At 38.3% G+C, this 18,111-nt stretch overlaps 1 long non-coding RNA gene across 1 annotated transcript in view; it reads right to left on the reverse strand.

The window, feature by feature from the left end:
• Positions 1-2,664: 2,664 nt before the first annotated feature.
• The window catches only part of LOC141933354 (uncharacterized), a 33,737-nt gene continuing 18,290 nt past the window's right edge, over positions 2,665-18,111 (reverse strand). The window contains exons 2-4 of the long non-coding RNA XR_012626063.1: positions 7,320-7,403; positions 4,209-4,244; positions 2,665-2,833 (exon numbers count right to left, since the gene is read on the reverse strand). This is a non-coding gene — a long non-coding RNA (uncharacterized LOC141933354). The remainder of the gene's footprint in view (positions 2,834-4,208; positions 4,245-7,319; positions 7,404-18,111) is intronic.

Consider the following 18,111-nt stretch of genomic DNA (forward strand, 5'->3'; position numbering starts at 1 on the left):
TTAGCTGGAGCACCAGATGAGAAAATTTTTCCATTGAAAAAGTATTACCACCTTTTCAGGCTCAGTGCTTCTTAAAGTATTGTCTCCCTAATGTTAAATCCTGTACTTTTCATCCCTAGGTGTTTGGCCTTGCCTTTGGTTATAATAAAATGTGTGTTATTTCTTCCCAGTTTACTAAATGATGCAGAGGATCCTGTACAAATGACCTGTCGTCATGATGTTTTTACCACACCATCTGTTTTTGTGGCACCTGCAAACCTTATCAACAATTATTTTATATTTTCTTACGTGCTTTTGTCAATGATTTATGGCTGCACTGGAGCAAGAACTGGTCTGTGTGAGACCTCAGTGGAAACATACTTGATTATGATTCTCTAGTAATTACTCTGTTGGATATTTATCATTTGTATATCACATATCATATCGTCTTATGATAGTGAGAAATTTGCATGGTAATATGTGGAAAATTGTAGAGACATTCAGACTGATCAGGCTAATAAAGGTACCTTTAATCAGCCCGTCATCTCTTAAGAAAGGAAATGAGGCCAGCAAGAACTATTTTATGTGAAAAAATATAAAAAATGTCAACTGAAATGAATTACATTCTCATCCTTTATTTTTCATCTCAGTTTTTCCATTATTTTGGCAGAGTCAGTGTCATCTTTACAGGTCTATTCTAATGATTGTTTTAAAATACAAATTTACTTGCTGTCCTTTAGGACTTCCCCACCATTCCAAAATTTTAAAATGTTGCCAGGAACAGCCCTCACCATTACTCTTGGATTCAAGTGATCAGAACTCTTCTTCTTTGTAAAAAAGGCCTTATTATAGTTGTCTAACTTGTTTCTGAAGTCTGTTTAGCTCTAGAATTGCAAATGACTTTGTGACCACTTTTTTTCTGTTAAAGAACACCTCATAGATGAACCTACTAGAGCCTATTTCATTTAAACTAAACTCAAATAAGAAGTTATAAACCCAGTTACCAAGTTAGAATGTAGCTATAAACTAAATTATTGACATATTGAATTCCCCATATATTTCTTTGAAGGTACAAATGAGTGACCTCAGTCTCAGGCCAGTTTGCGGCTGGTTTTCCATCCCTTTTTAGAAGAAGAAATTCAAGCAGGAGAGGGGAAAAAAAAAATCCTGTGAGGTTCACCATTTGTGGTTTTGTTTCCTTTTTTTTTTTTTTAAAGCATTACCAAAGACAATGGGTGCTTCATAGTCTGAAGGAGTATGGGGACAAGGAGGTGCTGGCCAGTGAAGGGTGCTGGAACAAGAATGCCCCTGACTGCCCACAGGGAAGGGACGCCTGTACACCCCGTGTCCAGTGAGTTTTGGAACTGTGCTGCCACTGCTTGCTCCTCAGCAAGGGATGCAGCCCAAAATGTGCAACATCTGCAAATTCAACTCCTTGCCCTTTCTGTATGTGTTTATTCTTGCATATTTCATTTAATTATTTTCTTCTACCTCCATGGATAAAAACAGACCCTTATTCCTTTTTAGTGCCAAAACATACGGTTTGTCATCTTTGGCAACACATGAGAAGATTTTGTGCCAGAAGGCAAATCAAGGCACTCCAGTGGCTTTGCCACGGCACCCTGCCCTATGTGAACATATGTACCAAATATAGTACCATATGCAGACTGCTCTCACTGTGTAGAGTGCTTCCTTGAGTACATTTTATAGTCACTACCCAGCAGATACATAGACATTTAGTAAAGTACTGAGGTTCAATACCTATATTCTGCTCTTCATTCTACACCCAGAAAGATTAAGCGTGAGATTTAATTTTTCTTTTTAAAGAGCTTACACATCCTTAAAGCTAATTTTCCTATGGACCTGAAAAACAGTTTGATGAATTTAAGTACTCATTGATTGTGATTCTAGAGTAGTTTTAAGCAGGCCAATTCCTACACGGAGTTATTATCCAGTGTGCACTGCTGAGTGTAAAGAGGACAACAGTTCAACAAGGAATAAAAACGAATTTCATGTTTTAACATTAGAGAGAGTAAAGAAGATCATGTATTAATTAAATAAAAGACTAAACAGGACAAACCTTTGGAACAACAGACATAACATTTAAGAATAAAATCAACATGGCAGGGTAAAGGTCGGAGAAGATCAAGTAAGACGCTAATAGTTGTGCTTTTTCCATTTTCTTATCGATCAATATTATGTTTTTCCCAGTGAAAATGCAACAGCAGAGTTATTGCTGACCTTTTCCTCACCCTTCCATTGTGTATAAAATCACAGCAAAATAACAAACAACTTCATAAGCTGCAGAGTTTTTTGAGCCAAAAAGCATATGTCCAGAAAATAATTGTTTAAAACATTCAGAGAAAAAAATGTTCTTTCTATGATAAAAAGTAATCTACTTCACTCCTAATTGCACATGTGAAAAACTTTGTGCCAGCTTAAAAGTCAATAGTTACATGTCTTTTTTAGAAAATTCAGCAATAAAGTTTGTTGTTAATATTTTCAATAATTAACAAATCAAATACACTCTCAGTAATAAGAACAGGAATCATGTATACATTTAAATAACAAATAAAACTGGACATGTACATTTCAGTTATATTTTTCCGATTTTTGCTGTCTTCCTTTTCACTTTAATGCACTATGGATCAAAATTTTATTTATTAGTAATTATTACATATAATGCCATTTTAAAAACTAAGAAAAAGCTGTTGTAAGAACTTTACAGCATTACTTACTAATAAGGACATGGATGGCCACAGTGAGCAATTCAATAAGAAAATTGTGTTTTCTGTTCCAGCAAAATGAGGCTTTCCATTTTCTGCCACTGCCACCAGGAAGAATGACACAGAAACTGAGGCAAAGAATAAGAGAAATTAAAAAAAAAAATTAGGAAACAAATAATTTACAGTGATTTCACTGATTCCAGAACAAATAAAGTGAGTATTTTATCCCTTTTTATGTTTTTAGTTTGATCAGTTAAAATAAGGTTAGGAACAGAATAAAAGTTTACATACGGAAAGCTGAACTGATTCATCATTGTTAGTGTCAGCATAAAATACAGCGATGTTATGACATACCATAAAGAAACACCACTTTCAAGTGAAGGAAGAAATATTTATATTTTTCTGGTGTAAATAGTATTTGCAGATCCATGAGTAGAGCTAATAAAAAATGGCTAATTCATTTATTGAAAAATAGTCACAGTTGTCCTTTCAAAAATATATACTGAAAACACCATCAGAAGTTAATAGCTGCCTAGTTTATTGCCATTTCAAATGTGCATGTAGTGAAGATATAATTGTTTTACATACAAATTAGATAATCACAGGATTACCTACATCAAAGTTTAGCTTGATAAACTGTACGGTCTGGTGCTCAATGATACAGTAAGAGTATGTTTTCTTGCAGAGTGTTATACACTCACTAGATGTCCCTTTATGTGACATACAGGGTGTGGTGACTTTTGTAGACAAAGGAAGCCTCTTTGTCTTCATAAAAGTTAGAGCTCTTTCCCATATTAAATGCCACCAAAGGATAGAAGCATATAAGGTAACTTAAGCATCCATGAACATCTCAATATTACATCACAGATTTCAAAACCTGAACCTTGGCTTCAAAATATTCAAGATATATATACATAACAAATGCTTCGCAGGAGATCAGAAACCTTGCCAGCTCTCACAGCTTTCTCTGGAGCAGTGACATAGTTGATATTTACTCTGGAGCCACAACCTAGAAAGATAGGTGATTACTGGAGAATCTCCACCTTTGTTTAGAAAAGCATGTTTCAGCCAACCTGGCTGCATGAAGATGCTTGAAAATGGGGCCTCACTGTATTCCAGGAGTATTCTCAAAATGCAGATGGCAAATGCAGAGTCCCCAGATGCATTATTTATTACCAAGTCTCATAATTCATTAAATGATGTAACTGTTTTACAAGCCTGGGTCGTCATTTGTGAATATCTGAGTGTAGTGAGATAGAAACGAACCTAAAAAAATGTCACTACTGTGCTATACCGTGCCACAGCAATTACTGTAGACAGTATGCAGCTCTCACTTGCTCTCCTCCTGTTCACTATCCTTATCTTCTTCACTAAATTGAAACTTATGCCGCTTGAAGTTACAGAAAACAACCTCCAACAAGAGAGAGGATGTTTTCTTTTCTAACTATTAGCCCAGCAGTTATAACATTCCCTTGAAACACTGGAAACACACTGGAAACTCACCGAAACTCTGGAACTCCAGACTGGTTCCAGTAAGATCTGTGTGAAAAAGAAGACATTTGAATACAATAAAACACTGTGATGGGGACATGGGAAAACACAGAACCTTCTCTACTCCTTTTCTGCTATTTCTTACTGTAGAGTTACCCCATTTTTCCATATTTTTAACAATCACTAGTACCCCACAACAATTCAAAGCTGAAAAATGAAAAGCACGTCACAATCCTCTATCAGGTGAAACACTGGCTTTGTGGAGGATATTACTGTTTGGATTATCAAATTCGCAAGGTGAATTTTTCCCATAGGTAGGCTTTGTGGTGGTTCCAAAATGGCTTTTTTTCCCTCACAAAGGTTGCTGTTTAGGGACACTCCTGCTGGGGTGCTATGGCTTTGTAAGAAGCACACTTCTATTTCTACTGACCAATACGCACGAAAAGGTATTTCCCTTTGGGTGCTGTAAGACTGTGTGGTTAGCAGCTCGCTCTGCTTCTTCTCCCCCACATCTTTTCTTAACTTTTGGAGGGTTTTTAACTTCTATTCCATTTCTTCTTCCTTCCCAGTTTCCTCATGCATGTCCCCTCTCTGTCCCTATGCTCTTCTCATTCTGCTTGATTGCCTCTCAAGCTGTCATTTTTTTCATCCATCCTCCACTTTTTCCCCTCAGCTTGCCATAATTTTATCACAAATGTGGTGATACACAGCTAATTTAAAAAGTATCTCTAACTTGTGGGTCACACACTTTCCCTTATTCAAATCTCTTGCTATTTCTCATAATTTTCTGTGGAACTTGGACTCAAGAAGGTCTTTGTGGCAGCAGCTGCATTTTCCCTGCACTTTTCAGTGACACTGCAGATCTTGGTTGCCTGGCTAAAGACAGTTTGAAGGTCCTTCTATTTCTGCCTGGAAGGAGTCTTGGAAAGACATCGCATTTGAGGCCTGTGTGTAAGAAGCTGAACAGATAGCACAAAGGATTTTTCTAAGTGGAAGAAGAACATGGGAGAAAGAAAACTGTCTCAAGATATTTGAGAAAGAGAGCCTCAGCAACAATGGCAAAGAGCGGAAAGGTATGCACAGGGTATTGTTTGTTCTCTATATTTTTCAAAGATGTGACAGCTGGACTGTATATCCAGAAGTCTTCACAGGACATAGACAGTAATCACCGAATTGATCTTTGATGACAGGAGAGGGCAAGGCAGAGCATCACTTGAGCCTGTGAAGCTGAACCAGGTGACCACAGATCAGACCAGACCCAGCTGGGAGAGACCAGCTTACTTTCAATACTCATTTTTCTCCCTGCAGATTAATTAGATTTGCAAATACAGTAGAAGGGGGTATGAGGACTGTGCTGTTAAAAGAAGTCTTGGCCCTAAACAAAATATGAATTTGGTAAGTGGCCCTGCAATATCTTTCTACATTTCCTTTTTTTGCAATTTTCTGTTATTTTTGTGTTACGTGTTTTTTTCTCTGAGAGATGTATGTGATTTTACATTTTCATGGAATTCCTACCACTTGACAGGGAACTGCCTGCCTGTGAAATCACCAGGAGATTTAAATTCCCCAAATTCTGAAGTGAATAGGGCTTTTCTGGGACCCTAAACCAAGCATTTTATTTTGAAAAGGATCCCTTGAAATAATTGACAACTCCAGCTCTTATTACTGCTGGTGGTTTCTGCCAGAAGGGCTAATGTTTGAAGAGGAAAGTTACAAAATGTATCTTGTATTTAAACCTTAAGAATAAAGAATAAAACTTCATATCCTGGAAAAAAAAAAAAAAAGAAAGAAAAAGAAAAAGCATTTTCCAAGAACAGAAAATGCAATGTAGCTGTTTGTGGGTGAGAAATCTAGCACAGTTGCTGTGTGCCCATCAATCAGTGGCTGAGATGAACCCATTTGTAAAAGTTAATAGAGCAAAGTATAATGAAAGACAAATTGGTGTTATTAGTCTAAAGTTTATGGTTCAATTAAACTAATAATATGCAGTAAAGCAAAAAGAATAATTAGAAATTATGATAAATATACTTGGGTTTGTAAAAATATGACAAAACTTTACATATTTTGTTATTCTTTTTGAATATACTATCTTTTTGATAGCTTTATACACAGTTGCCTTGGGGCATACAAGAAAACCGCAACAGTAAGATTTAAAACAGATAATTACTTGAAACCAAATAGTATTAAATATGCAACATAAAATTTACAGTGGGAATTATCCTGAGAGCTGAACCAATTTGAGATTTTAAAAAATAAAAGGACATTTTAAATTGGTTCTATGAAATTACTTGTTTATCAGCTTTATAAATAGATAAATTATAAATATTTATAGCTAAGGATTATTATTCCATTCTCTGAACCCCCTAATATTTACAAAATACATATGATGAACTGATCTATTTAGCATGAACCAAACCTTTTATGTCCTCAATGCTTCTCTTTCTGGAAATGCATAAAGGAAAAACAGTCCTTTTCACTTGGCTAGCGCTCAGCACTGTCCCTTCCCTCCTTGCAGCGTGACATCAGGAAGATCAAGGAAACTTGTACCCTCTTTTCCCCAGAAAATCAGGTAGGGAGGTAGGAAGCCAGGCCAGGAGACTTGCTTACTGTTTAAACTGGCTTGTTCCCTAATCCCTCTCAGAAGTGTCCAGAGAACTGATGTGATCTTGACAAGCCTTCCAGCTCCATCAGGCTTTCCAACAAGACATGGCTCTGTCACCAAGTCTCCAGTTAGCCTGGGGATGTAGTGCTCCATTCTGCAAAGCAATGGTCTCCTCAGCTCAGGAAAACACTTATTACTTACATATTCTTATCTTTGACAAGAGGGCAGATTGGGTGCTACACCCATGAGCGCAGACTGCACAGACGTGGCCAGAATCAGCAGCAGCAGCTGAAGTTGGGACTTAGATTGAGAGGGTGAAACTGTATAAACGTCAGCCCAATGAATGTTACACTTAGCTTCTCAGCCTCCAAGTTTACAGTACAATTTTTTTAAATTTGTTTTTTTAAAAAGGTTATTGGGATGCCAGCAATGTACTTTGGTCATTGAAAGATGGATGGGGAATTTGTATAAGGAGAATCAAACACAAATCCTACAGAAATAACCCCAATTTAAAAATTTACATTTAATCCATATCTGACTCAATCTGCAGTTGGTGGGACATCAGGTTTTCTTCCATCTGAATGGGGAAGCACAACATTGGAAAGCTGCAGAAGAAAAGAAAGTGGAAAATAAGACAGTAAAAATTTTGGTTTCATAAGAGGACAGAGGTCAGTTTTGAAATACAGTGTGAACGCTCCTATGGGATTTTATTAAATAGGCAAAGAAATTCAAGAGAATTTAACAACAGAAAAGTAATTGAACCAAGTAAAAAAAAAAAAAAAGAAAGAACAAACTATTAATTCAAAAATTTCTGAAGAAAACAAGCAAGCCCAAGACTGTTCAACAAGATATTTGGATATATTTTATAGGCTTTAAGCATAGAAATGACCATCATATCATCTTCTTGGGGAAACTAAATTTCACACATGCTTAATTAATCAAATACCTTCCCTCAAGCCCTGGGCTGTGACATTTCAGTTAGTCAAAGGCAGAGGACAGCAGAGACCAAGACACTTCCAGAATGGGAACCTGATTAGATGTATACTCAACAAATACCCTCACAGCAAAGAAACAGTATTGTATTTCAAGAAATGATATCTTGCTTCTGTAGGATCTCTGGATGCTTTTGTCAACAAGATAGTAATCCCCTACTGTCAGAGTTATTTTCCACTATGAAATTCCTGTTGCCAGTGATCAAGTTACATCTTGATCTTTTCAAATAAGCTGAGCGAGATGAGCTCTGAAAGCCTCATACCATAAGACTTGACTATTTTGATCTCACATAGCCAAATATTTTGAAAGAGAATGCCCTGAAGAAAAGTTTTACACTTTTTCCCAAAACCAACTTAAATATAAAACCCATAACTTTCATGAAAATTGCTTTAGACTAGATGCTTTTAACCACAATTTAGCCTAGAAAGAGGCAAAATGTTGAGAGGCTCTTACTACTTTTATTCATCACTTCCATTTTCTTGCCTTTAAGTTTGGTAAATTAATTGCAACAACTTGACCTCTACTTATACTCAGAAAACACATCTTTTTTTTTGGTACATTTGTACTTTGAAATTTTATAACAGATTGCTTAGGCAAAGTTATTACAACCTATACAGTAACACTTACCTACTGCAATCATTGATTCAAATCTTGTCTCACTCAAACTTCTAGTTTCCGTCTATGATTGCTTAAATATCAGAAGATGTTTGGGTATTTTTCCCCTTCCTATTAGTTGAAAGACTTTCAAATTTATAAAGAGTTTCCTGCAATAATTTCAGTTAGAACTGAGAAATAGTCTCCACCTAACAATTTAGGAAATGCATTATTATATTTTTTCTTGTTAACTCTCTGGGGAAAGATCCTCAAATAAAACTGATGTGTTGTTAGCATGAGTTGTTCTTCCCCTTCTTCCCACATACATACAGTTTACAGATTACATACAGTTCCCTGGAATATTTCATATTTAGAATTCAAAGTCTTTTGAATGTTCTCACTAATTTTCATAACTGTATCATAATCCTGAACTGGTTGAACACAATAGCCAGTAAGGCCTACACAACCAAAACATTCATGGCAGGCAAACCTTGACCAGCTTTTCCCTCTTTCTATTTGCTACACTTGCACAACAGCAGAGTTGGAGAAGCATGCATTTGAGTTGACACTTGTCATTCTCTCTAATACAAGTCAAACCACTTTTCATGCCCGCCTTGGTCTAAGGGATGACGATCACTTCGGACACCAGAGTGAGAAAGAAAAGGCAGGGATAAAGTGAAAGCGATTTCTTTGTCTGTCTAGGCTTGGACAACACAGAGTATTCTGCCTTGCCCATTCCCACCAAAAAAAAAAGATCCCTCTCCCCAGACTGTCACTCCATTTCTGCCCTCACTCATATTCCTTTACCATGTCCTCAGTGCTCCCACTTATTCAAGCTAGAGAGGATCACCTTTGTGGGAGCAACACTAAACAGTGCAGAGGTAAGGATAACATGAGCAATAGACATGTGGGAAGGGGAAAATTGAGTCTGGTGAGAGGGACCGTCCCTGAAACAGAGTTTTTTCTGCAGGAAGCACCGGCTTTGGTCTCTCTGTGAATTCATTCATTTTAATGAGATTTTGATTCTGTCTTGGAAGTTCTTTTTCCCTTCCCAAATTTCCTCTTGGAGAATCCGAGTACCATCTCAAGATCAGGCCTGGGGTGTCTTTATTAGAGTAACTTAGATAGTAGAAAATTAAATGAATGGGAGAAGAGTTTTAATTTTCCTATTGGTGACTCAATACATTCTTCACAACATTTACAGAGAGCATTTCTGGTGGGAAGGAAAAACTTTCTGCTTTGTGAGCTTTTATTTTCAGTTAAGGGAGTCAAAATTACAATCTTCAACCCCTTTCTCATCTGAGACAATGCAGGCACACCTGCCTCAGCCTGGGAGCACCTGAAAGTCCACGAGCATCTCATTCACAACTCTAACTCTATCCCTACTGCCAGTCATTTCTAAGAAAGCTCCCAGGACTTCTTTGGGGATCTCTGAGAGGCCTGAAACTGCTTTGTGCTATATGGAGAAGTTCCTCCACCAAATTTGTGCAAGGCCAGGTCCACCTTCTCTTTGCACAGCAGGGAGAGCACTCACTGGTAAGAGAGACCAGGACTCAGTAATGGATTTCCCTCAGGTACCAGGAAGCTTCCTAAATTCCTGGCTCAGAGCTATTCTGGACCAAAATCAGCCTGACCTTATGTCTGCAGAAGGGGTCAAAATTTGGATGGGGTATCATTAAATCTGAATTAAGACACAGAGAAATCAGCGTGAGTGTGACAGCCTAACCTGGTAGTCAGAGCACTTGGTGGGCAGAAAGGAACTCCTGGAGTATATTTAATGGCTGTTTGATTATTTAAAATGTTCATTCAAGCAGAAGCTTTAAACCATGCCTTCCCTCTCCTTGCTGAGTGCCCCAGCTCACAGACTCAGGAATATGCCTGGGTCTTCACACACTTTTTCCATCTGATCCAGCAGACTTCTTGTTTGTACAACTCAAAGCACCAGAGCATAAATGGGAAGGTATGGGCTGTGCTATCCTCTGCTCAGGGAAGCCCACAGGCTCCTGCTGAGGGATCCCAGGTGCCAACTCCGATTTTCTCAGGCAAAGAAAAGGCTTCACACCAGGCAACCTAAAGACTCAGTCCCCAGTCATGCCAGAAACTGTCAGAAAATCCTAGCTTGAACTAGATGTAAAGAAGTGTTTGATGGGCAAAGAAAACCACAGCACATTTCCACAGCCTTTCCTGATGGATGCCTCTGGCAGATCCCCACTCTGTGCTCTGGCTGCTTGGAGTCCCCTTCTGTGGCATGTACCCTTCCTGTTGGTCATGCAGGAGGCTCAGGGACCTGCCCAACATAAGATACAGTTACGAACTATAGCTGTGGCATATAACTTCTCAGGATTGCATTGTACCTCTAGAAGAAACCGAATTTCAGCCAACATTGAAATGCTTTCCAGCCTCGGAAAGTCAGTCGCTGCTTTCTGAGCCAGCAAGTACCCTGAAGTCCTGTGGGAAGCCCTGATATTTCTGAAGAGGCCTCGAGTCTAAATCAGCTGAGGGAAATAATGGTCGTGCCTTGAAACTGGGCATAAAAACATATTTTGTAAGGGCTAATCTTCACGTTGTCCTGCACTTCATTCCCTATTCCTTTTCGGGATTTCAGCCAGAACCCAAGTCTGTATGTCTTTTCAAACAAACCACAAATAATTTTCCCTACTGAATTTGTTTGCCATTGTAGTGACACTATTTTACAGCACACCAAGAATTTCCTGAGTTTTTTTTAATATTATAACAATACCTCAGTTTTAATTACTTGAACAAAAGGGTTTCAAGTCCGTCAGAGTGCCTTTCAAGGCCTGCAAAGATATTAACTGATTCCATAACCAATTACCTACATTTTCCTTTACTTATTGCAAATGTGACCTTTTGTTAGAGTTTGATTGCAAGTTTCCTGCTGTGGGTATATAACTATCTGTGTGTCTGAGAACGGCTGCCCTCCACTCATGTGATGACTGCTGTTAATTTTAATACACTTTGATGGCTGGAGAACAAATAAGTGTCTGTGACACAGAGCAGAGACATTTGAAGGTGGATAAACTACCACTTTAATGAGTAGAAATCAGCAAGTAAAGGGGCCTTCCAGTGACAAACCAGAAGACCTTCAACCTAAGCAAAGTATTTTTCAGTCTGGAGGGGATTAAAAAATATTCCTACTTTCTGTATACAGGTAGAATAACAAAACACCCCATAAGAATGACACTAATTATAGAAAAGAGGAATATATAAATGAATGCTCTCAAGAGATAATCTATTCCTCTTATAAATAAAACTATCTGTGAGAAAATATTTCAGAGAAACTATTGCAGTTGTATATTTTTATTACCTGTTGATAGTAATTCTCTGACATACAAAAAAATTGGTTTGTAGACCTGTTTTCTCCATACTGGCACTGTATTATTGTTGTGCTTTTTTTTTTTTTTTTTTCTCTCTTGACTCCAAAGACAATCCTCAGGCTAAAATCCTACCTCTGAAGAAAAATATACTGACAGATTTGTTGGAGTCCAGAGAGAGCAAGAATGAAAATTAGGAAGCTGAAAGGATTCACTTGCAAGACAAGATTAAAAACAGTTACTTACCCTAAGTAATGATCAAGGTGAAACGTATTAATTCTTTATAAATATTTAAATAGTATGAATTCTTAAAAGTGCAGGGAATAAATTAACAATAGCTAAAGGAGTACTGGGATATTAGAAAGGTTGTAAATTGTCTAAAAATATGTAGACCAGATCATTTATTGTACAGGAAAAAAAAAAAATTCAAATTCTTCAAAGAAAATGAAGAAAAAATATTTTCTGCTTATGTAAAAAGATATTGGACTAAAGTTTGGCTCTCAAAGCTGCATTTTTTTTTTTACTGTTATTTCCATTAAAAATACACAACTGCACAGGGAGGTTCCATTGTGCAAAACCAGGAGACAAACAGAAAAGCCTTGCACTCGGGCTCTTCTTCTCTTCCTTTTCTATTTTTCCTTCACAGTTTGTGGGTGTCTTCTGGAACCTAAATACTGATTTGTTATCACTAGTGGAATAGTTTGCAGAGTGCAGCAACATCTCTGATTACATGTAAAAAAGGAGGAGCAAGCAGAAAAAATTTTCTGAATATTTTCTTTATTACTCAATCACCATTGAACGGTTCCCCAAACTGATTAAATGATCAATTTTTAGCCTACAGAATTATCTTTCCTTATGTTCCCAATCACTGATTAGAGTGTGTCATTTCTTTTCAGAAGAAAAAATCAGTTTTTATCTTGTTGCTTCCAGAAAGAAATTCCATCTTTGCATTGACTCCAGAATCTACCACTTGCCTGGACCCTTACTCCCTTACTAAACAATCTATACAATAATAAGAAAAGTTTCAGATTTGTATGAGGACTTAGGGCCCTCTACAGTATTTTAGTTTCACAGCCTATAGCTGACTTGTTTAATGTTATCACTATTAATTAAATAAGCAGAGGAGGGCACATTGCCTTTAAGATGCAAAATACTTCTCGTTATAAAAGTCTTTTTCAGTAATAATTTCTGCCAGTCTCTTAACATTTTGGTCTGAAATTGCCCATGTGGAGTCAGATCATTTTATTCTAGTTGCTGGAAGAGAGAATTTCAGCAAAGATAACACAGCTGATTCCAAGAGTCAGGTGAGCAAAATTACCATGCTTCTTATTCCAGCTCCTCCATTCAGTGACAGTGTCAAGAGGACACCCTGCTGTAGTTGACATTCTTCTCAGAAAGCAGGAAAAAGCTCTTGGGCTGGCCCCCATCATCACTACTTCATCCTTGCTAAGGTAAATGTTAATGGTAAATGTCACTTGACAGTCACTACCATGATGTGGTCCCACACTTTAATGGGACTTGCACTGTTGGCACACGCTATCCAGAGTCAGTCATCCAAAACTCAGGGTGCTGCTCTCTTTTTTTTTTTTTTTTTTTTTTTTTGTTTCTGTCTAGGTCACTGGGAGAACATTGTCTTTGTCCCATTACCTGAGTAGTTCCATGGCTGATAGGTAGTTGGCCTCCACCAAAATTGGCCTTCTACTCTTCTAATGTCAAAAAATGCCATGAGGTGGCTACCAGCTCACACTAACCTCTTTTATTCTACTGATCCTGGAAGTGGCCAGCAGTCATCCATAATGCACCACTATTATCTTACCAACTAGTCAATGAGCTTTTTAAGCCTCCTGCCTTGCATATAGGTTCTCTGTTAGCAGTAAAGTTCTCTATCAGAAAATGTTTTTTCAGGACATTAATAAATATTCTCTTTAGTGCACCAGACTGGATCCCTCTAGGTACCTGGTGCACACATGGCTGTCTGGAAAAGGAAGCCAGTTTCCAAAGCAGCAGTCTAATGGCAAGAGCATGAGGGCAGGCAAAGCTTGAGCTGTCAGAGCTATACTGGTCACAGGACAGGACTTGAGAGTAAGCTCATTGCCAGCTTGTATCCAGACTTGGCCTTCTTCTACAGGGCAACTATCTGACACGCTACATAGCATTTTGGAATACAAATTGACACACAAGGAGTGAAAATGACCCTGAGGAGGATGAGCAAGGTTTGTGCTCAGCAATAGTCTCAGACTGGAACTAGCTTATCAGCCAACAGACACAGTCAAAAGAGATCTGGCACACAAGTCCAAAGACTTGGGTGGCATTTCCAAGAGGAATGACTGGTAACAAGGAGTTCCACACAACTTCTTTAAAAATCAATGTTGAATCCATGTTCACACTGAATAGAAACTATCCGTAAAAGAGAGCACTTTGTAGAACATTTTTCACAAAAAGGTTCAGTCAGTCTTGTTTTTTGTATCAGTGTGACCTGTGATTTTTTTTTTCCTGGTTCTCAGTAAGTATTACTAAAGCAAGCAGGAGGGAGGAAGTGCTTATATTGCGATGGATACTTTTTTAATAACATATAATTCATAGCCAGATGTCTGCCACTCAAGGTCATGAATCCTAGACTGTGAAATCCAGTGAAATAACAAATCTTACCAAATCTGCTATATTAAGGGCAAAGAGCATTTCAAATATAAGACAATCAAGATGAGTTAGAAATCAGAATGATACAAGATGCAAAGCTACATGTCTTTGAGAACTGAAACTGCTTGCTGTTGGCACACATAGTATTTTCACAACACCTTGCAGAACATCTCTGATCTGTATCTTTCTCCATTATCATCATCCTTGTCTTGTTTTTATTATTTTCCAATAGGAACTTATTTAAACATTTCAGGTTTTTTTGATCTCTTAGAACTGAATTTACCTTTTTTTTTTTTTTTTACTATATCATAACCTTCTAAAATCAATTACAAAAATATTGATAAAACCAGTAAGGAAATACTAATAGCAAAGAAAATTATGTATTTCCAATACACACCTATTAAAATGCAGTCAGTCTTTACAAATCACATCTTAGAAGTTTTACTGTACACTGTGAAGTTTCTTTATGAGCAATAAAAAGGAAAGTGTGATGCTTTGTATCAGCGAAAAAGTGTTACTGGACCAGCTATGCAATGACAAGGGCTTTCAAATCGATTTATTTTTTGGTCCTTCCTCTGCAACAACAGCCCAATTTTAACCACGGTATAGATTGAGATAGATTGCCACATTAGTAGCCACTGGTCTTGCTGGTGAGGCGGAATGACAAGAGGAATCGCACTGCTTTCAGAGACTAGAGGTATGGTGTGTGCAAGATGGACAGGATGGGTGGGCTTCAGTTGCCTAAGCATTGTCACCTCATGCTATCTGAGATGCCCCAGGGCAGCCACAACATCTGCATGGGGCTGGCAGGTCTGAGGTAGGACTTTACAGAGATCTACTCCCTTACAAAACAGCAAGTGGAGGCCAAGCAGGCTTAAAATGTCAGAGCCAATCCCAAAAGTGATACTTGACACTCCTGTTTAGACAACTGAATCTTCCCCTCCTCCTTGAGTATTCCTTAGTTTGACCTCCTTGGAGTGCCTGGGGCTGTAACTCACCTTTCACTCCATTCCTACTAGAAAATGGAATTTCTCCAGAGATTTCAATGAAACTGAACCTTACATCCCAAGATTTTGATTCTTTAGTTACTCAGCTGGGGAAGTATTGAAAAGATTTTCTGTCTGTTTCCTTTCTTTCTCTTTAGGAGTTCACAGAAATAATAGGATGCAGTAGCTGGGTCCTCACACCTCACTTCTGGTCACCATGGCAGAATGCAAGGGAACCCCTCCTGGAGGTGTTAGGGTTTGCTAACAATTTTCAATCTCTTTTCGAATTAAATGCCTAACACACATGACCTCTCACAAAATAAATAAAAGCTACTGAAATCTTTGCTATCTTATAACATTGTTCAGTGGTGAGTGCTCTCAGTTAGGAGGTGAAAGATCTGCTCTGAGATACTTATTAATTTGGAAACAAGGAGCTCAACTCAGTTCTCCTATTGGCCAGGAGACTGCCTGCAGCAGAAAACCATTGAAGAATTGCAGGTGCAGCCTTCCCAGGCTTGACAGAGCTGTTCCATCTCATGTTAATAATTAAATATTCATTGGAGCATGGACCAGAACCTGACTCTCCCACTTCCCAGGTGATAGCCCTAATTACATGCCTATGTCATCAATCTCTGTCTCTGCTGTAATGAATTGTCATTATTTGTATATACTGGAAGAGTTTAACAGGAGACAGCTCCCCTCCCTCTTCCCCTCCCCTCTGAATATCTGACAGCCAAGAGGTTGCAGCACTCTCTCTGGCACAGATGAAGAGCTGGGTTCAAGTCGTTCCTCTGAATCACACAGAGTACTGTATCTGAGGAGAGTTGCATAAAGAATAGCCATAGTCAGTGAGATAGCCCTTGAAGACTCTTCTTTTGGCTGAGGGAGACTGAATCTGGCAGGAATTCGACCGAGGTCATTATGAAGAAGGATCCTGACCAGGTTGGCTGTGGATATGCGTTTGTGCATACCCATTAGCCACTAAACTAGGGCTTTAACAGTCTTGTTAGTTCCTTAAGACTAGAGTTATGCACCAAAAGGAATGCATGGATGTTTAAGTCTCTTCGCCCATCTAGCCCTTGTTATCTACAGCATTACCTGTGGAGGTATACATTGTTTCAAATAGTTTTCTAATGAAAAACTATATCAATAATCAATACTCTGGCTCTATGCTCCTCTCCCTTCAGGTGTCATTACACAGCCCTTGCCACTGACCTGAATAACATAAAGATTTCACATTAAGACTCACACAAAAGATCCTTCAGACTCTATAATCACATATTGCCTCTCCAGGGCATTTTCTACAATGCAATACCGTATTTTCATATCCATTACTCACATTCTCTGTAATACTTTCAACACTAACACTGTTGAAATTACTTGTGCAAGCTTTAAATAGGTTATTTTTACTATACTAAGTAGGTGTTTCCCCAGAGTTTCCATAGCTAGATGCTTCCTGAAATACACCACAAGAGCATTTCTTTATCACAAGTTAAGAGTCTGTTAATGCTTACTTTTTCTTTCAGAAAACAAATGAGATTAGAACAGACACACTTAGTACTATTTATAATAGACTCACTAGTTCTGTGCACCCACTGTGTGTGCAGAATTATTAACTCTACAGTTGTAGAAAAGGTTTTTCTATTACACTCCAGTCAAAAGAGAGCATAGATTTTATTTTCTTTACATGACATCTTTACACATTAACCTCTTTTAATATTGTAGACTCTCTCTTTAGTGTCTGAGTGCTTTGGCAAGGCAAGCTGCAGCAGGGAGCAATGCAGTCCCCACGTGACTGGAGGAGGCAAGGGACAGAAGGTGAGCTTTACCCCTTGCACACCTGATCACATACTGAGGCATGATCCTTCTTGTCCCACCATACACTAGCCAGGACAAGGCTCCCACTCACCAGCTGCTGCATGGTATCACAGATTCCTTTCAGCGATGTGCATCTGCCTCCTGTGACCAAGATGCCGAAGAGAAACGGCAATGCTGTCCTGTGGATATCCCAGTGTTGCCACAAGGAGCTGGAGATGAGGACTACTGTGCCCTTATCCCTTTCTGTAAATCTGCACCTGCAAATATTGACTGAATTCTATTACAGATAACATGCCCCTAGTCAATCCGTGCCCATACCATCTATCTTTGGTCCTTCCCTGTTGCATCGATCATGTTTGTTTTAAAAGTAATTAGTATGTAAGGCAGCAGTAATTAAAACATTGCTTTATAAAATCCATTCAGAACTGTAATTTTGAAAACAGTCCCATCTAAATCTTTTGCACTCTAATTGTGCTTTTTCTAACAGCAGTTACAGCCATGTCACCCCAGTGAATTATTTGGAATTACTCTTAATTTCACCGTAACAGAAGTGACAGGAGAATCAGGCTTTGTGAATCAGACTTTAACACGCTCAGAGGGAGAAAAACACTGAGGGCAAAACTGAATTTTTCCTTTGTTAGTGCCAGTATTCAAATGTCATGCCCTCATCCCAGCATGGTCTTTGTGAAGCCAGAGAGATGTGCAGCAGGACAGCGTATATTGATTCACAAGGTCTTGTGGGACCAAGGAGAAAGTTTCGCCTGCAGTTGGGTATGAGTGAATGGCACACTGCTAGAGCTTGGATCATAGTGTTTCTACAACAGTAAAGACAGGAAAAGTAGTGAGAACATCTATTAGGACTCAAGTGTGCTTTCTGAAATACAGCTATAAACACTACTGATTTCATATCTTTTCATCCATATAGGAGAAAGATGAACTTTACCTCTGCTTAT

Source organism: Strix aluco, chromosome 1, assembly GCF_031877795.1.
Source record: "Strix aluco isolate bStrAlu1 chromosome 1, bStrAlu1.hap1, whole genome shotgun sequence".
Lineage (NCBI taxonomy): Eukaryota > Metazoa > Chordata > Aves > Strigiformes > Strigidae > Strix > Strix aluco.